The sequence below is a fragment of the Notolepis coatsorum genome (genome assembly GCF_963971535.1).
Source record: "Notolepis coatsorum genome assembly, chromosome: 8".
NCBI lineage: Eukaryota > Metazoa > Chordata > Actinopteri > Aulopiformes > Paralepididae > Notolepis > Notolepis coatsorum.
In genome coordinates, this window is record NC_140172.1 from 62,446,128 (window position 1) to 62,467,371 (window position 21,244).

Below are 21,244 nucleotides of genomic sequence, written 5' to 3' on the forward strand. Positions count from 1 at the left end.
TATACAAGTAGATTATGAGGTAGGTCCTTACAGCAGACTCAGCTGGCCAGAACGTTTCTATAAGCAGGGTTGCTATGGGCACTGTTGCCTCGCAGCGAGAAGGTCCTGGGTTCAGTGTTTAACGCTGTTGCCTCGCAGCGAGAAGGTCCTGGGTTCAGTGTTTAACGCTGTTGCCTCGCAGCAAGAAGGTCCTGGGTTCAGTGGTTAGCACTGTTGCCTCGCAGCAAGAACGTCTTGGGTTCAGTGGTTAGCAGCACTGTTGCCTCACAGCTAGAAGGTCCAGGGTTCAAACCCCAGCAGGTTTCCTCTGGGTACTCCAGTTCCCTCCCACACCAAAAGACAGGCATGTTGGGTTTCCTGCCGTAGCTCTTGACCAAGGTGCTGGCATTGGAGTTGGTCCCCGGGTGCCACACTGTGTGGCTGCCCACTGCTCCTAAATAGTTGGGATGGGTTAAATGCAGAGGATGAATTTCCCCAAGGGGATGAACACATTGGGTGCCACGCCCCTTCCGGTATACGGCTATGCGGTGCCAAGCACTATAACTATTTTATATTATAGCTATGGATACAGTAATATGGTCGTTTGACACAGAGTTTCTTCTGGTCAAGATGCAAAAAATAAAAAAAAAATGCATCCATACATTCCCGTTTTATACCGTGGTGAATATAAGTATAGTTATAGCTAGGGGTGGACGGTATAAACGGTATACGGTATAAACGGTATGAATTTGCGCTACGGTATGGATTTTGACTACCTTGTGACCGGTAGACTAGAGCAGGGGTTCCCAAACTTTTCAGGCCGGGGCCCAGAAAATGAGGCGTCAGAGAGCCGCGGCCCAATGCACATCGTCTAGCTTTTTTTTTTTTTTTTTTTTTGCCAGATGGCCGATTTTTTAAGCCAAATATCACTTCAAGTTAGTTATTCATTTATATGTGCTATTTATGAGAGGGCTAACTTGTTGCAAAATAATAATGATAATAATAATAGCCTCATTAAAATACTATTGTTGTTGTATTTTAGAATACAATAGAATACATTTTTAGAATACAACTAGAAACACTGTCCTGTCCTGCTTCTAAGTTCAGTGGCCTGACAAAAAAAATTAAAATAAAAAAATAAAAAATAAAAAAAAAAATTTTTATTTTTTTTTATTTTTTTTTAAATCATCTCGCGGCCCACCCGTGGCTGCTCGCGGCCCACCTTTGGGTCGCGACCCCGACTTTGGGAACCACTGGACTAGAGCAGCTAAGTCACAGCAGTAGCAATGACGTTAACGTTACTTGACGATTCACTCGACGTTTGCAGTGGTCGTTGCATAGTGTTTAATTGTACTGAGTTTTTCTCCACTTGTTCACGGACCTTGCCATATAATTTTGGCATTTCAATTTGGCTAAGGAAGCTGAGAGGAGACTTGCTTTAGCACAGCAACTGGCTAACGTTAGCCGCTAAGCTAACGTTCTAACGTGACTGTGGCACCAGTTCCATTAGTGAGGAAAGGGGGGGGGGGGTATATTGACATGGCTTGAAAACAGAGGTTCAAAGATAACTTCACATTTATTTGGCTATTCGTTTCTTTATATCGCTTTATCCATCGGGGCTACTCCCGTTTCCAACTCTGTGTGTTGACAATCCTGGTGTGACATCATCACCTACGGCATCTTAGGAAGCTCAAACCTCAAACTCAAACCTATTACATCACGCTCTCTCGCTCTCTCTCTCTCTCTACATTGTCAAACATGTACACTAATGTTAAGTTATGTTGGAGTTGTATTGTGTTTGAGTTGTTTGAGGGAAAGAAACCTCCTGTCCTGCTGTAGTTTTTATTTTCACTTTGTGCCGCTTGATTTGATTGTATTTCATGAAAAAAGTGTTTTTCAGAGATGGAAGTAACTTGAGAAAAGGTTTTGCATTTTTCTATTGCAGTTTTGCACAATAAATGTTCTTAAAATACCTCTGTACTATGTGAAATATGTCCTGAGTACAGTAATAGCTGCAATACCAGTGTTTTACCCCTTCAGAAACATTTATATAGACCAGGGGTGGCCAACCAGTCAGAGACTAAGAGCCACAAAAATTACTGTGGGTACCACAAAGAGCCACACCATATACCAGCGTTTCTCAACTTTTTTTTCAGTCACGGCACCCTTCATGTGTTTATAGGTCTCACCCTCTGGCCTCTGAAGTTGCTAATGTCTTTTTTATTTGGGCCTCACAGGGTTAAAAGTACCCTGTGAGACCCACGGTTGCAAAATTACAAAATCACTTTTAGCCATTTAAAAAAAATAATGTTTATTTAAAAAATGTTAAAGGGGAACTATTTTACTATTTCTTTCACTATTTGGGCACTTTTACACAATTCCTGTGAGTCTATGGAACACCTAGGTTTTTTTTCAAAAAAAAAAAATAATGCATTGTTTTGTATTTCTAATCAAGTACTCAAAAACCGCATTTTTCTACCTCAAGATCTTAAGCCGTTTTGAGGCTGGGCTCCAACCACTGTGTGGCCTGGTGCCAACTGCCACATAAACTGCCACATTATTATGCAGCTGAGAAATCTCTGACATCACAGATATGCACATTTTCAGGCCCCGTTTAGACGAGCGTTTCTGTGAACAGAAACCGCAAAAGTCATCTTGCGGTTTCACTTTTAATTTTACGTTTAGACGAGCGTTTTGGGATGGAATTCTGCGTGCAGACGACGCTGTAACGACTTGAGACGACGGAGCCCCACTGTCACACGATTGGCGCATATGTCACATGACGTGCTGTGAAGACCCGCCCTACTCTGCCTCTGATTCGCAGACTGGATGGGGAATGTGATTGCACCAAAGCAGAGTCACTCACAGACAGTGGGTCCACTCACGCCGCGGGACAGATTCTTGTGTATTTAACCCTTTCACTGCCACACGACAGCCGGTTGTGTGATAGTAAAGGGTTAACCTTCTGTCGTGTGGCAGTGAAAGGGTTAAAAGTACTGCCAATGTAGCCTTCAGGTGATCTCCGTTGATATAAGTCAGACATACTTGCTTTGTTTACGTCTCGGCTACTGGCGCATACCTGCTACCTGTGACGTAAGCAGTACGCGCGACCAGAGCCGTGACAACCCTTTCGTCATCGTTTTATCAGATTTATAAGTTGTAACAGTTTAGACGAGAGCGCAAAGCTTTTGCGTTTCTAGGAATTCCACCCTGGAAGGTAGTCTCACTTTTTTGCGGTTTCACCCCGTAAAAACGCTGTTTCCGTATAAACGAAAGGCACATCCGAAAAAATATTTTTGTGGATTCACCTGCTAGCGTTTCCGTATAAACGGGGCCTCAGATGACTCAGTTCAGTGAGGGTGAATATTGTGAGAGGAGAATTGGAAGAATGCGCCAATATGAGAATTAGAGACATAGATCCTATTAATATAAGTCCACATAGCTAAGAAACAATGGTTAACACTGAAAAAGGCCATTTATAAGATAGTTCCCCTTTTAAGCACATGTATAGTCAATTGGTCCTGTTGTTCAGCCTCACAATGCTATTTGATAGTAAATGTGTTTATATGTCCCACCCTCTGGCCTCTGAAGTTGCTAATGTCTTTTTAATTTGGGCCTCACAGGGTTAACCTCTTAAGCCCGAGATATACAGTAAAAGTGTATATTTTCAGCATTACGTTTGTTTACCAATTATTTTTACTGTTATTAGTGAAATATAAGATTATAGAAATCTCAGGGCATTGAGTCGGAAACCGGCGCATATTGACAGGAGGAAGTGGCACATCCAAAAGTGAGTGTAGTCTTTTGAAGGAAGGCTTTCAAATTTCGAAAAACTACCCTACCCAGCTCACACCAGCCCCTGTCAATCATCTGAATTCTGGATTTACTTTTTTATTTCTCTTATTTTTGGGGATTATCTCCCACAAACCTGAACGTTATTGCCATAAAACAGAACGCAGTTCGTTTCTCTACCTTTCTGTGAACGTCTTGCAAAAAACGGTGTTGCAATATGATGAAAAATGGTGGAGAAATTTACATTATAAAAAAGATGGCAGAATTCAGTACTGTATCTACAAAACCTTCTGTTTAATCATCTTCCCTTTATTAATTTGCTTAGATTTTTCAGGTCTGGTCAATTTTAGCATGGTGTTATTCACAGTAGATAATTTTTTTTTTTAAATAGAATTGATATTCTCCTTTGGTTCATTACAATTTACTCAAGCCTAGTAACAGACACACTATTTCTGACACTGATCCATATATGTCCCTAGATTCAGATACCAAGAACATGCAAATGGACCATTTAAAAAAAAAAATTAAATGTTTATTCTACGTCCTTATGGAATGAGTGACATAAACATTATTTTTTATTTTTTATGTGGATGGAAGAGCCGCACATTGACGGGCAAAGAGCTGCATGCGGCTCGCGAGCCACGGGTTGGCCACCCCTGATATAGACATTTTAAGATAAAGGAATATACCGTGATATATACCGTTATCGTCTATGCTTCAAATAAAAATTTTAGACCATACCGTCCAGCCCTAGTTATAGCAGGGATTAAAGCACCCCGTCTTGAGACGGATTTCCGTCAATTTGATTCGGAGTCGTGACGGATTTTCCGTCATTTGGATACCTGGTATAATATGATTTGTAGATCCATGGAACAAAATAAGCAAGCGCCAATGGCGTGTAGATTTACTCTTTGGCTGGTAAATTACGGAGGCTACTGCCACCCTGGCGTGTAAAAAAAAATTGGCAGCCAACTTTCGGAATTTTCATAAAAGAAGTCGCTTCTGTTGTCAGCAGTCGCTTCTATATGCGACGTGTGTGCATGTCCATTCGTAGCATGAGATGCGTGCACAGCTAACTTCACTTAACTAAAATGAGGATACTCTTCCGTAATGCACACACAATAGCGAAGAAATCAAGACCCTATAAGTAGGGATGCCCCGATCACGTTTTTTGATACCGATCGTCTTGAGCCATATCGGCCAATACCGATCCGATATCGATCGTTTTTGATTAAAAAAGAAATAAAAATGTATACATTTTTTATTTTTTTTAAAATAAAATATATATATTATATAATCATACTTGTAGTTGTATTATCTGCGAGACATCGCCACGACGCAACAAGTCAAAATGCTCGCTATCTACAAACAGCTCCACTGTCTGTGTGTACTCGAGTAGCCTCCAGCTACGGCCAGGATTCTCCGGAGCTGCAGCTGGACCCTATTGATCACATTCAACATGCCCTCAGCTCAGGGCTGTACGTTAACTTTTTTTGCACATAGCACTGGTGCTACAGAGGTTGATAGTTTTGTAGCACAGGCCAAAATCTTGTAGCACAAGTATAAAACGTGTTATATTTGTAACAGTCACAAATGTGCCTATTGTATTTGTGTTATTTAGTTGCAGTGCCATGTTTGGCTGTCATTTAGTATATCGCCATGTGTTATTATTACTATGATACTCTCATATGCTATTTTCAATTAATATCATAAACAACATAAGGAATATTAGCATAATTTTGAGTGGACTGAAGGAATGAGTCAGCGTTAATAGTTTTAAATGCAAATAATTTATTGAAACATAGAAGTGGGGTCGGTTGGGACACACACACACAATGGGGGGGACCCTGATGTAAACAAGACCAACGTCTTTCTCTGGTCTGCATCCCCTTAACAATTGTGTGTATTGAGCCGTACTGTACTGTACCCATTCTGCAATCTGTTAAATAAAGTTTTCATTCATTCATTCACACACACTGTTTCAACTCACCACCCCCGCATCATATTGTAGTCTAGTCTGTCTTCAAACTTCCACTCCTCTCGAAACTTGTTTATATTTGAATATCAACATTATCTGTCCATCCTCAGTTTACTATAATATACTCCTGTCCTTAGTCCTGACTAGTGACTTCATCGTCTTTCCAAACGCACGCACGCACACACACAGGGAAGGGGAGAGAGTGCCCCCCCATTTCCCTTTCCCCAGTCCACACTGTGTCTGCTGGCTCTGCACCTCTGCCTCTGATCAGGATTAGCTTGTTAGTTTGCTAACGTTGTAGTGATTGTAATGGTACATAAACGTTAATTTCGGGCGATGTGCGCATAAAGGAATGGCGACGGTGCAAAGCATGTAGATGCATTTGACCCGTTGCGAGAGAAAAAAAACACCCCAGACTTATTTCGGGACGTGTAGGCGCACTGCTGTGTTAACGCAGCAGTGCGCACCAACCGACCAAAGCGCTGCTCCTTGCAGAAGCACGGATAGGGCGGATATGACTCGTCGAGTTGTCACAAGAGTTTTTTCAAAATAAGAGTATCATATGCACCTGAACGTTGCTAGCTTTCGGAGCCTAGCTGGAGCTGCGCGTGGGCAGAAATGAGACCCGCTACAGGATTTTCAAAATAAGAGTATCTATATGAACCGAATCCCTATCGCACCAGTGCTATTGAAGTAAATCCATCCATCGCACAGACCGCTGTTGCTGTAGCACGTGCGATATATATGTCGCACTGTACTGCCCTGCCTCAGCTCGAATACGCATCGAATCAGTGTTATAAGACATTGATATCAGGAGCTATCTGTAGCTACTGCTAGCCGGCTAGATAACGTTAAGACAACGCCTCAGTGAACTATTTAGTTTAATGGGACGTTTCGTTTTGAACAGTGAGCTAACGTGAGCTATCATGCACTACTAGACTTGCTGGAGCATTTGTTGATATCAGGAGCTATCAGTAGCTAGCCGGCTAGATACCGTTAACACTTTCAGTGCCCAGCAGGGGGCGCACATTTAGTGCTTGAATGCCCACCATCCACTTCAATGTTAGCATTAATATCGCCTAATCTATGTTTTAAATTATGGCTATGTGTCTAATCTGCCCGTCGCATTATCAATGACCTATTTCCAGTCAACATTGTCGAAGCAGATTGTTTTTTTATCGGTTCATTTCCGTTTCATAGCATTTAGAAAACCCCTCGTTTTCACGGAGAAAAAAGAAGTTTCCATGATAATCGCCTTTTACTGGAATATTCTAGAACGTTGTCATTGTTCGGCCTATTTATGAATCGTTTTCAAATAAACGCTAGATTATCGATAGTATATGTGTTCGCATGCACGCTCGTGGCGCGCGCTGAAAATCGCTTCTCCTATTTCCTATCAAACAGCGATATCACATAATCACATAAAAGCTTATATATCCGTGAAAACGGGTCTGATTATCCTTAGACTTGTAACATAGATTCCTTACCTGAGATCAGATGGTATCCAAATGGATTATTCCAATTCCTGATCGCCATTCGAAAAAATCGCTCCTTTTAGTGATCCACTGTGTATACAGTAAAACACATATTCCCCGCGGCTCCGAGAGTCCAGCATGAAGCTGGTAGATGCCGGCTGTGTGAGTGAGAAGTAAAATGTGGAGTGCGGGTTTTTTTTTCTCATTCATTTTCATTGAGTTCAATCCAAAAGGGTGAATTACCACCTGGGAGACGATAGGGGGTGCTTTTTTCACATCTGAGCGCCTGAGGTAGCTGAATTTCCAACGGTAGACTTGGTTGATGAAATATGATTTCAGATCGCTAAAAAAAAAAAAAAAAAATCTCGTGAGTGGGCATTCAACCCATGGGGGGTAAACCCGAGAAATCTCGGGGGTGGCATGCAAAGTGTTAACAATGCCTCATGTATTAAACTAAAAGTGAATAGTTGACTGGGTCATTCTGTTTAAACAGTAACGGTAGCTAACGTTAGCTCACGGAGGTCTCATGCACTAGGTTAGAGCAGACTATTGCCCGAGCTTGTTTACATGGGTAAGGGAGGGGCAGGAGGAGGAGGAGACAAAGCGGCAGTTTGCAGCTCCGAGACAGAACTCAGCGAGTGAGATTTCCGCTAAGAATTGGATCATGTTTTTCAATCGGTTTTGACGATCGGCGAAAATAAAGCATTATCACCGATCACCGATCGCATATTTATACTGATTATTGGCCGATAACGATCGGTGGCCGATCGATCGGGGCATCCCTACCGATAAGGACTTCGCTTGGATGTGCGAGTACTAGGGATGGGTACCGAATTCTGTACTTTTGAGGTACCGAACCGAAACACGTCGGTACTACAGAGTGTCGAATCAAGTGAGAAACCGAAAAAAAAATTTAAAAAAAAGTATTAAAATTTTTTTTTTTTTTTTTTTTTTTTTTTTTTACTTTTTTACTTTTTTCTTCATGTCAACGTTCACACGCACAATATATGCTTACCTAGGATTTGACTTGATTCAACAACAAAGCAGTCGGAGCAATGACAAGCCAAACTGTCGAAATTGTAGTTATTTGAAGTTTGGATTTTTTTTTTACGACTGAGGTAGGTAAATAAAATTTCTTGAGACTAAAGTACCGAAAAAAGGTACCGTTGGGTACCGGTATCGATTCACAGGTACCGGTATCGGTTCAAATGTGAAAGGTACCCATCCCTAGCGAGTACGTTTATTTTGTTTTTGTTATAACGTTACTTCTGCATGTTTATATAGGTGTGTCGGACTGTCGGCTTTCACTTTCAGTAAGTTTATGTTTGTAAAGCCTGGATGCTAACTAGGGCTGTCTTAAATACTTCGAAGCTTCGAAGCTTCGTTCGATGGCACAAGCTTCGAACATTAAAAAAAAAATCGATGTTTAAAAAAAAAAAAAAAAAAATCAGGTTTTTTTGTTTTTATTTTTACTTCTCTGTGTGTGTGTGTGTGCATGGGGCCATTGGGTGGGGCCGGGGGACAAATACACTGGAGGAAAGTAACCCAGCTCAGCACTGCCCAAATTATATCATCACTATTGCCTGTTTGAAGGATATCATCCTCAAACACATATACACCACCTACACGCCTATTCTCAGTCCTTGCCCCGCAATGGTGGAATTAACTACCCACCCCAGTTAGGACAGCCAAATCCCGTCCAATCTTTCGCCGTCGACTAAAGACGCACTTCTTCAACCATTATCTGAAATAAAATTAAAAAAATAAAATAAAGAAAATCTAACCCTAACTAACCTTACTGTCATGCACTTGTCCTAATAAACTAACCTACACTGTAACACGCAACACTTTGATGAATATTGTTACTCAGCTGATAGAGTTGTATCCTTCCTGATGACCTGTCGTACAGAACTTGTAAGTCGCTTTGGATAAAAGCGTCAGCTAAATGACTAAATGTAAATGTGAATGTAAATGCCTTGTAGAATTCCACACATAAGAAAGAAAGATACTGGGATGAATAAACAAAATAGGAAATAAAATGTAGAAATGCATGCAATACATAAATAAATATGAATCTCCATATATGAAATAGAACATTTAGATAAGGTGCTACTGAGATGTTTTGGTGAGTTCTTTGTTTTTTTGTGGAAGTAGCCCTTCTTAAAAATGCATGAACATTCACTGATAATTGGTCTGTAGTGGAGTCTACAAGGTCTACATTGCTGGACCTTGTAGACTGACATAATTCTGTGCATAGTTTAGTCTACACAGGCCATATTTCAAATAATCAAAATCTTACTTCATTCATCTTAAAGTGAAACTATTTTACTATTTATTTCACTATTTGGGCACTTTTACACAATTCCTGTGAGTCTATGGAACACCTCTGTAATATATATATTTTTTTTATTCATTGTTTTGTATTTCTAATCAAGTCCTCAAAAACAGCATTTTTCTACCTCAAGATCTCGAGCCGTTTTGAGCCTGGGCTCCAGGTCCAGGTCCAGCCACTGTGTGCAGCTCATCTTGTATCTCAACATTATCATGCAGCGGTGTCTTTCTGACATCACAAATCATCACATTTTCAAATGACTCAGTTCAGTGAGGGTGAATATTGTGAGAGGAGAATTGGAAGAATGCGCCAATATGAGAATTTTGAGACATAGATCATATTAATATAAGTTCACATAGCTAGGAAACAATGCTAAACACTCAAAAAGGCCATTTATAAGATAGTTCCCCTTTAAACATTCTTGATTTGGGGGATTGGTAGTTCCCATGAAATCTGAAGTTGTTCAAACGACAACAGAATTTATTAATTTTTTTTAATTCGAAGCTTCGAATTAAAATCGAAGCTCGGCCCCGAAGCTTCGATTGCCAAAAAAAATCGAAGGTCAGCCCTAATGCTAACGTTAGCTAAAGTTAGCCAGCCAACTTGTTTGCAGAACAATGCAGCAAAGATACAGGTACAGCCATCACTATTAGAGTAGTTGAGGAGCCTTTTCGCTCTCTCTCTGTGTGTGTGTGTGTGTGTGTGTGACACACGAGTCGCGACACAACTGTTTCACACACAACACAGCAGAAGCATACTGGTAGTACAACGATGATTCAGAATGCATGTTGCCAACGCAATTTGACGGTCTTGGGTTGCTACTGGATAGAACAGAATGGTAGCCAACATTTTGTTTTTTATCTACTTTTTCTCCCATCCCAATTTCGTATCGTCCAATTCTACCCTCCCCTGTCTCGAACGCTGTTAGGCCATGCCTCCCACAAGCCGGCTGCAATGTGGACTAAGCTTTTCATCACATGTCCCCTCCGGTACTCGAGGAAGCAGCAGTCGCATCTTTTCACCTGCACAGCGTGATCTCTCAGTGTCGGTGGGTCTGCGTTTGGAGGGCACGCCGCCCCCGTCGCTTCCTGATTCTGCTGCGTAGGCGCACCAACCGACCTTTAGGAGTCGCTGTCCACAACGTCCGATGCCCACCCATCAGCTTCCCACCGCCTAATACTGCCAATTGTATTAGTATGAACAACCAGCCAAGCTGATAGCAATGGCTCGAACCCAGCGTCTCCTGCATTGGTGGTGAGCGCCTTGCCCACTGCACCACCTAGCCGCCGGTAGCCAACACTCTTGATTTGTGATTGATTGGTTAATTATGAAATGTTAATCTTATTGTTTTTAACAGTATTTTTGAAGAAAGAATATTCGAATACTCGTTTGGAAACACCAAGTAGTATTCAAAGCCTGTAAATGGTATTCGGGACAGCCCTACACTAAATATATGTTTGAATAAATGATCTGCATTTTAAACTATTAACACTGACTTATTCCTTCAGTCCACAAAAAATTATGCTAATATTCCTTCAGTCCACAAAAAATTATGCTAATATTCCTTGTTGTTTATGATATGAATTGAAAATTGCATACGAGAGTATTGTATAGTAATAATAACGCATGGCGATATACTAAAAAGCTATTTATCATTTTTCGCTGGTAAAAAATCTGCCTGGCTGGTAGTTTTTTTTTACCAGCCAAAAATTATAAACAGCTGGACACATTTATGCCCTGACCACAAAGCTTATCGAAGGGTTAAGGTGCTCCCATAGTAGAGCAGACTGTACACGGACTGGACTCTGTGGAGGTCCACTGGACTCTTTGAGCTTTCATATTCGAGTGGATCTCTGCGGACCAATTTCCTACATGTCTCGCGGCAGTTTACGCCTCGCGCCAGTTTGTGTGACACCAAGTGGGCGCCGCGGACGTCCGCGTGTCAGAAAATAGGAGCTTCGCACTTGGACTCTGCTTTGGGTCTGCTTTGAGTACCCTTTGGGTCAGCTTTGAGCCCGCGGGAGTCTGCTCCGTGTACGGTCCGCTCGACTATGGGAAGGGCTTAAGCGTGACAGGAGAGACAGACTCAGCCTGTTATGATTTTTTTTTTTTATATACACTTTTTCTCTCATTTTCTATATTTTCTCTCATCCCAATTTCGTATCATCCAATACAACCATCCCCTGTCACGAACGCTGTTTCTTGCCTCCCACAAGCCGGCTGCAATGTGGACTAAGTCATACATAGCACAAGTCCCCTCCGGTACTTGAGGTAACAGCAGTCGCATCTTTTCACCTGCGCAGCTCGATCTCTCAGTGGCGAGGAGTAACGCGTGGGAGGCTCACGCTGCCCCCGACACTTCCTGATTCTACTGCGCAGGCGCACCAACCGACCTGTAGGAGTCGCTGTCCACAACGCCCGATCCCCACCCATCAGTTTCCCACCCCCTAATACGGCCAATGTGTATTAGTACGGACGACCAGCTAAACTGAAAGCAAATGTGGAGCGCTGGGCTCGAACACAGCGGCTCCAGATTTCGTGGCGAGCGCCTTGCCCACTACGCCACGTAGCCGCCCCCTGTTATGATATTTGTTATATGAAAATGTAATTGTAGTGCTGTCAGACCCTGATACGGGTTGTCTTTTCCTTTTAGCTAACGCTATTAAATAAAAATATACAGTGGAGGTTAAAATGAGAATATGACTTTGCCTGAAAAAGAAAAGTTCAGTCAGGAGATGTTTTTTATATGACTCACCCCACGGGATTGACTTTACCATAAATCATAGGCTGATATACTCTACATTCTCTTTAAACATACATTTTAAGTAATATATTTAATAGGGATGCCCCGATCACGTTTTTTGCCACAGATACCGATCACCCATATGAGCCATATCGGCCGATACAGATCGTTTTTGGTTTTATAAAAAAAAAATCTTTTTTAAATATATACTTAAAAAAAAGAAAATTAGAAATATATATATTATATAATTATACTTGTAGATGTATTATCTGCGAGACATCGCCACCACGCAACAAGTCAAAATGCTCGCTATCTGCAAACAGCTCCACTGTCTGTGTGCTTTGGTCAAATCACATTCAGCATGCCCTCAGCAGGGTATATCTGTGGCTCTGCAGATATACCCTACTCCCTCAGCTAGCCCCTTTCGTGACTGCAATGCAAGCCAGGGGCTCGAATACGCATCGAATCAATGTTATAAGACATTGATATCAGGAGCTATCTGTAGCCGGCTAGATAACGTTAAGACAACGCCTCAGTGAACTATTTAGTTTACTTGGTCATTTCGTGTAAACAGTGAGCTAACGTGAGCTAATGTGAGCTACCTAACTAACGGAGGTATCATGCACTACTAGACTATTGCTGGAGCATTTGTTGATTTCAGGAGCTATCAGTAGCTAGCCAGCTAGATACCGTTAGACAATGCCTCATGTATTAAACTAAACGTGAATAGTTGACTGGGTTATTTTGTTTAAACAGTAACGTTAGCTAGGTAGCTAACGTTAGCTCACAGAGGTCCCATGCACTAGACTAGAGCAGACTATGGCCGGAGGCAATAGGAGCCTCTGTTGACACGGGTCTAGGAGGGGCAGAGGAGGGGGAGGGGCCGTGCGCTGCAGCTCAGTGTGCCTGAGAGAGAAGTCAGCGAGTGAGAACTCCGCTAAGAATTGGATCATATTTTTCGATTGGTTTTCACGATCTGCGAAAATAAAGCATTATCGGAATTCACCGATCTCATATTTATACTGAATATCGGCCGATACCGATCGATCGGGCATCCCTAATATTTAATCACTTTTATTCTTTTAAACTTTGTCTGATCGACCTTCAGCATACATAGACAATGAACAGGCAAGTAGATCCAGTAGAAGAAACGCATTCACATCATTAGGCTACGAAAACACATGTGCACAAATCCTGCATTAGGCCTACTTTAGTGGACAAAACCCAAACAAAACTTATTTCTCACGCGTTGATCTACCTCTGATACTCATCGGAGCCCATATGAGCGTGGAAACTTGATTTCCGTTTAGCTAGTAATGTTATAAGCATGGACGCGTGCATACTAAAAAAAGGCTCCGATGTGTCGGAGGTAGATAAAATGCGTGAGAAATAAATGGAGATGGGCTTGGCTCTACGAAATTGGGTATGATAACAAGCCTTTTAGTTCATGGTGCAAAAAACTAAAAAAGCCAGGTGTGTTTTTGCAACGTATGCCACAGGAAATTACAGTATGGCAGTAATGGGAAAGGGGTGCTAGCTCCCCATCAATCAGAAGCACACAGCCTCCCTGCCTGGCACGACAACCACGACAGTAGGCTCTACAACACAGTGATCTGTAGTCACAGTCAGGACAGTCGGCTACAACACAGTGGTCTGTAGTCACAGTCAGGAGTCACGACAGTAGACGCTACAACACTGTCTATAGTCCTAAGACTAGAAGAACCTCTGGATGCAGAAGACTTGTGGATTAAGTACAAGACGCATACATTTGAAATCTATATTTTATGTTACGCGTGCATAAAACCCAGAATTAGGAGTTTTCTGTATATAAACTGCACTTTCTTTGTTGTAAAATTGCATTATGCATTATTAAAGCACTGTTTCCCTTGTTTAGTTCCTTGTTCAAGTCATAAGCTTGTTCAGTTGTCACACATGTACTGTAAATAAAAACGTGCACTGAAAAGTTACAGTATGTAGATTTATTTATTTGTATGACAAAGTCAGAGTCAACCCTTGCAAAGTATCAGTTTTATTTAATGAATTGAAAACAGCATTGATATTACATAAAAGCAAACTGGCAATAGAAAAGATGTTCAAAATAATCGAGTTCCCTTAAAACGCTAACGCTATTGTAAGATTCTGATCAAACTGGCCAGTATCACGTCTTCGTCTGTTTGGCCCTCCATCCAATTCCTCTGCGTTGTGTACTTTTAATGGTCCTGACGTCTCCGATACTGGTAGATAAGATCCTTATCTCCCCCCGTTAGTGCAATCCATAAACCATAATAATTCTCCACCTCCGTAAGAATTCGACACTTCGACACCGTGAGATACCTTATGAGGAAAAGCGTTGTTTTATTGCTATAAACAGGACCTCATAATCAGATGTTGTCAGATGTTATCAAATTGTATCGTCCTTGAAGAGTATTCTAATGATCTTTCGGTGTGTTCGTCTATCGTCCTTTTGTTATTCAGTCCAATAGTGGTCAGGCCGGTTCGTTAGCCAAGACCATCCTCGTGGTAGCCGAAGCTACTGGTGATGTGGCATTCTCCCCCCCCCCCCCCCCCTCTCTCAATGAGAGGAGAGAGTGTCTGTGTGATCTCAGTCCTACTCGCTCTTGGTCAGTTTCTAGTCTGAGTCAGATTCTAGTCTGCCTTACACCCGGAAACACCGTTCGACTCATAGATGTTCGTCGTCGCAACGACGGCCCCGCCTTCTGGTTGTCATGCGACGTCAACTCTTTAACACCATTAAACTTTCATTAAGATGAACCTCTCTCCCTCCTGCTCTGGGAGACACCCTCTTATCTCGGATGTTCTTAAAAGGAATGTCAACAAACATTCTCTCGCTGGCAGTGTGCCTCACAACAATCGCCCTGCTCTACTGAACCACCGTCTCCTGCTTCCACCGCCCGCATGCACTTCGACCTCTCTGACCCGGCACCGTTTTAGCTGTGGTCACTCCCCCCCAATCTATACATCACATACATTGAAAAAGCACCCCAAATCCTTCATTCCCCCCTTTGATTCTTAATCAACCTTCAGAATCAACAGACTACTTGGTTTTTCAATTAATTATACACAAAAATAGACTCATAACAATGAGGGCCCCGCCGTCTGCTGTTTTTCCTTTTTGTTTTCCATTACCCGCATCACACCCAAACCAGAAAGGATAAACAACGGTCATGGAGGAGAGAGAGAGAGAGACAGAGAAAAACACAGATTGCAACTTTTCAAACGACACACCTAAACCCTTCGGCCCCCCTATTAGGTACCCCACGTCCAAATCAGAGCGCTCCCTTCCCTCTTACAGTACACCTCCCATCTTGGGCCGGTCCCGTCTTCTAGGGCAAGGGCCCCTTTCAGTGACTGCTCCTTTCCTGAGCTGGTCCCCCTCCCAGGGCGCGGTCCCCTAGGCAAAAATGTCTCCCCTGGTCTGCTCCTGCTCAGTGTCTCTGGCTGTCCTCTCCACATCTGCTCCTCCACCGCCGCCGTCTCCTCTCTCTCGTTGTGGATGATCTGATGATCTGTGTACCAGGCTGCGGTGCCTGGCCCCTGCGGCTTCCTCCTCCTCCAGTCTGTCTCCTGGCCATCTCCATCGCTGTTGGTGTCATTCCCCCCCTGAAAGCAGAAACACAACACCGGCAGTCGTCTGTACGTTCGACTTCCCTTGTTTTGCTATTAGTCTACCACCTTCTCCACACCTATTATCCATCTTACAGGGCGGTTCCCTGTTTGTTGTCTTCCGGCGTGACACTTGCAGTTTCCGATACCCACTCCGCGCAACTCTTCATCCCAGTTTGACCCCCAGCGCGCGCCTGTTCTTCTGGTGACGTGTCTTCTGAAGACCCTGCCTATCTATTAGGTGTGAGAAGGCCCCACTGGAATTCAAACTCCCTCTTTATTCCATAATTAACCCATTCAAATAACTGCACCATCTTTCTGTGCAATTCTTATTTAATCCATTGTATAATTAAACTCTATCTAATATTATTATTATAATAATAATCCACTCTCTGTGCTCATTAGATTCACTATTGAATCACTCCCCCACTCCGCCACTAGATGGTAGTACAGGCCTATATCTAAATATTCCCCTATGGGTAATAAACTCCCCAGCACTACCCCCCCCTCCGCCACTAGGTGGCGACCTACTCCTCGGATGGTGTTTTAGTTGACGTGTCACTTCCTGGTTCTTTATCTGTTGTTATCTCCTCGTGGCCCCTTTTTGCGGCCATCTTGTCTCGCTCCTAATGGCTACTCTCGCAAACAAACAAACGCTGCCCTCCTTTTTCAAGGCCTAACAACAAAACAACTTTCTTAGAGTCTCGTCGGCCAAACGGGTCATAATGATGTCTGCAGGTCACATGACAATAGATGATCTACTAACATGCAAGTACTGAACAGGTCAAAAATAGACTGAATGCCAAATGACGGTAGGTCTGAAAAACGTAGGTAGATTCTCCCGACTCACAGTCCCGCGTTCCCGCCTCTTGCGAGGAAAACAACCCTTATATTACAGACCAGATAAAGTGGAATTAACCCCTTAGAACACTGCCTTCCTTCACCGGCCCGTTTGTTTTTCATTCCCTGTAGATAAAACCCATCTTGGTTTTTCAAAACACCATGGCTCTCTGCTCATATTATCACAGCTGGCTTCTCTGTCGCTACTTATTTACGGATGCACTATCTTCGTTCGTTTTTATTTGGCTTAAAAGATCAAAACAACCATGTGTGCACAGTGAACTCACATCTTGCTCCAGAGCGCTGTTTCTCCTACAGCGTTGGTCCGCCTCATGACCGCTCGACTCGACGCTCTCTCCCAGGGCTGGCCGGCCTTGCTTCGATCATGATTCTCCCACACATTGATGACTGTTGTCCACTGTCGCCCCATTATTGAAAAAGTCTTTTTCCGTTGTTCTTATCTCTCGGCAAATCCGGCTGTCATCAACAACCAACTGTTCCTGTTGTTTTAATCTCTTGCAAATCCGGCTGTCATCGGCACCAACTGTACCCGTTGTTTTAATCTCTTGCAAATCCGGCTGTCATCGGCACCAACTGTAAGATTCTGATCAAACTGGCCAGTATCACGTCTTCGTCTGTTTGGCCCTCCATCCAATTCCTCTGCGTTGTGTACTTTTAATGGTCCTGACGTCTCCGATACTGGTAGATAAGATCCTTATCTCCCCCCGTTAGTGCAATCCATAAATCATAATAATTCTCCACCTCCGTAAGAATTTGACACTTCGACACCGTGAGATACCTTATGAGGAAAAGCGTTGTTTTATTGCTATAAACAGGACCTCATAATCAGATGTTGTCAGATGTTATCAAATTGTATCGTCCTTGAAGAGTCTATTCTAATGATCTTTCGGTGTGTTCGTCTATCGTCCTTTTGTTATTCAGTCCAATAGTGGTCAGGCCGGTTCGTTAGCCAAGACCATCCTCGTGGTAGCCGAAGCTACTGGTGATGTGGCATTCTCCCCCCCCCCTCTCTCTCTCAATGAGAGGAGAGAGTGTCTGTGTGATCTCAGTCCTACTCGCTCTTGGTCAGTTTCTAGTCTGAGTCAGATTCTAGTCTGCCTTACACCCGGAAACACCGTTCGACTCATAGATGTTCGTCGTCGCAACGACGGCCCCGCCTTCTGGTTGTCATGCGACGTCAACTGTCATGACAACTGCTAAATAACCTTTAACACCATTAAACTTTCATTAAGATGAACCTCTCTCCCTCCTGCTCTGGGAGACACCCTCTTATCTCAGATGTTCTTAAAAGGAATGTCAACAAACATTCTCTCGCTGGCAGTGTGCCTCACAACAATCACCCTGCTCTACTGAACCACCGTCTCCTGCTTCCACCGTCCGCATGCACTTCAACCTCTCTGACCCGGCACCGTTTTAGCTGTGGTCACTCCCCCCAATCTATACATCACATACATTGAAAAAGCACCCCAAATCCTTCACTATTAAAAATATATACAGTGGAATAAGAATATGACTAGGCCTGAAAAAAAGGTCAGGAGATTTTTTTTGCTTTAATCCCTGAGCGTGGTCTAGGGTAATTCCCAAAAGGCTACGTAGTAGCCTTTAGCGTGTATTCTACTAAAATCTATCTCGTTTCTTCCCTGTACTAGCTACTGTTCTCAAATCAAGTCTAGATTATCGGTATTATGTTTCATCATGAATGCATGAAAGGGGGGGGGGGTCGTTTTTTGATGCTCTGATCGTCACCAACGGAATATGTTACACACACATTACTCACACACACTCCGATCGCAATGAAGGCATTTTTGGATCAACACAAGATTGATGCCATATAGCCCTTACCTTGACTAGGATCTGCCCCAAAAAGAATATTCCAAATATCTGATCGCCGTTCCAAGTATTGATGTCGATCGTGTTGCCAACATAATCCACCAAAGAAAATGAACCGGGAGCGCTTGATTCTCCTCAATGCATGCGTTATAACCGCTTGTTCTGCCCGACAAGGAAGACTCCGCCCGGAGACTTTAGATCGACACACACGCCAAGCCACATAGTTTCAAAGGAAGTGCAATACCGGCCGCAAGGCGGCCGAGGGCCATTTCATGTATGCACAAGGAGACATAATAATGATAATCTAGCGTTGATTTCAGGATGATTAGATAATCAGCCGAAAAATTACAACGTGATAACATTGTTACATTAAAAATGCCTTTTTCTCGTCTTTTCCTGGAATTACTCAGAATCACTCAAACTATACTCATATTCAAAACGGAAATGTACGGATGAAGAAACAATCTGTTTTTTGCATGTTGACCAGAAGCAACTCACTGATAGTCGACGGCGTTATTAGATCCATAGCTATAATATAAAATATAGTTTTAGGACTTGCAAGTTTGGCATTCTAAAACTATATCCATTGAATAAAGACCTGGCGCTGAAGGGGGATCACCGCCCCCTGCTGCTGGCGGTCAATGTGTTAACATGGGAAAGTTACGGAAAATGATCCGGTCATGGGACGTTTGTTCATAATGTTATCTTGAATTGGTCAATACATTCCTGGCTGCTGGTAACAAGATAAAACGTGTTTCTTGGTTACATAATTCCAACAGTGTTGTATCCTTCATATACTGGAGTTTCAGCCAAGTTAGAGAGGCAGATTTATGACCAGAAGGTTTTCTGTTCAAATGCCTGCTGTGGCTTGGCGACCTGGCTGCCACTGAGGTGTTTTTTAGTCGTTGAGCAAGGCCTAAAACCCAGCGGAGCTTCTCAGTAGAGACAGTAAGACTATGGTTATATTGGGTAGCTCCCTAGTGTGAATGTGTGTAATTGAATGAATGTGAAAAAGGGCTCAAGCCTTCCTTGTCTGAATGACAAATTGATTCATCTCGCATTGCCTTGTAGCACATACTGTAGCAGAACAGTTAGTTTTTTGACTGGTTATTAAACAACAGGAACACCTACAGAGTGCACCTACATTAAAATGCTCATCTATGGTCAAAATGTGCTGTGTTTCCTGGCAGCTTCCCTTAATAAATTTGACTTTGCACAACAACACATGATGCAACCTATGTTACAATGAAGTATAGGAGTGAACACTTTGCCAGGCTACGCCTTTGTGAGACACTCATTGGATTGCCTCACTGCCCTTTGCCCACTCATAATATTCTATCACCACTAATTGTTGGAATGGAAATATTGTCATAAACACGCTCCTGTCTGAGAGTACGTTGCAGGGTCTGTGTTGTGAGTTTGTGTCACTGTCGTACCTATTGCTTGTAGTGATGATATATATCACTGGACTACAAACCTCGCCACTGGAAAACAAACTCCCGGATCTACACATTTTTCTCCCCGACAAAACCTTACCTGTCCTCCGGACCGGTCCTGTGTGTGTCCCTCCATCTGCTCCTGGCTGTCTGCTGTCGGCTAAAACTAGCCACCCGCTGCTGGCACTGCCTGCCTGGCCGTGCTATCCTACTACTCCCTTCCCGCGAGGGCGACACCACTCCCTCGCGCTGGTTTGCGGGTTCCCATCTCCTCGGGGTGTCGGCGATACTCCACTACTGCCCTCACTCTCCTCTCGGTCTTGGCTGTTAGTATGGCGCGGTCAGGTCGGCCCGCTACGCGTGCTTGGTCTGGAGCCGGCTACTACACGCTGCTCCAAAACAACAACACTCTCTCTCCCAGTATCCAGCTGCAACTCTGGAGTGCTCCCATTGTCCAGCTGCAGCCCCGGAGTGATCCGCTCAACATTCTACTCCAACTCTCCGCCCTCCAGCTACTACCAACTTTTAACCCACTCCTGCTCCTATTCTACACCCAACTCGGACTCCTGCTTCTCCTACCGTTTTCCCCTTGGATTCTCACTTCCCCCCCTCCCCCCATTTTCACTGCCCACCCCCCTGCCGCCTCTCATATACTCCTGCTGATCTTCACTCGCTCAACAACAACTACCGCCTCCCTGCTGCCACTGCTGCCAGAAACACTGGCATTCACTGTCGCCGTCGCAACATCCACAGAGGCCCCCGCCTAAATCGAAACCGGACTCTCCACCTCCCTGACGGCTCATACATCCCCTCTTCCTGGACTACCTCTCGCCCCCCTGCCACCCCCACCCGCCGCACCGCTAACCTCGATAACCTTCGCTCCTTCCTCCCTGCTCCCCCATCCATCTCCCTTGCTCTCCTCAACACCCGTTCTCTCTCTAACAAATCACCTCTGATTTATGAACTACTACTGGACAACAACCTTGACCTACTTCTCCTCACTGAAACCTGGCAACAGCCCTCGGACTTCTACTCCCTCAACCAAGCTACCCCCCCAAATTACAGCTTCATCGCCAAGCCCCGCCTCTCTGGCCGAGGGGGGGGTCTTGCCGTTTTCCACAAACTCTCCCTATCCATCACTGAACTGCACCTAAACCTCCCTCCCATGCTATCCTTTGAATACCTTGCCCTCTC

At 43.6% G+C, this 21,244-nt stretch overlaps 1 protein-coding gene across 2 annotated transcripts in view; it reads left to right on the forward strand.

Moving 5' to 3' along the window:
- Positions 1–21,244, forward strand: part of rab6a (RAB6A, member RAS oncogene family) — a 54,892-nt gene that overhangs the window by 4,894 nt on the left and 28,754 nt on the right. The gene's annotated exons all lie outside the window — the stretch shown is intronic.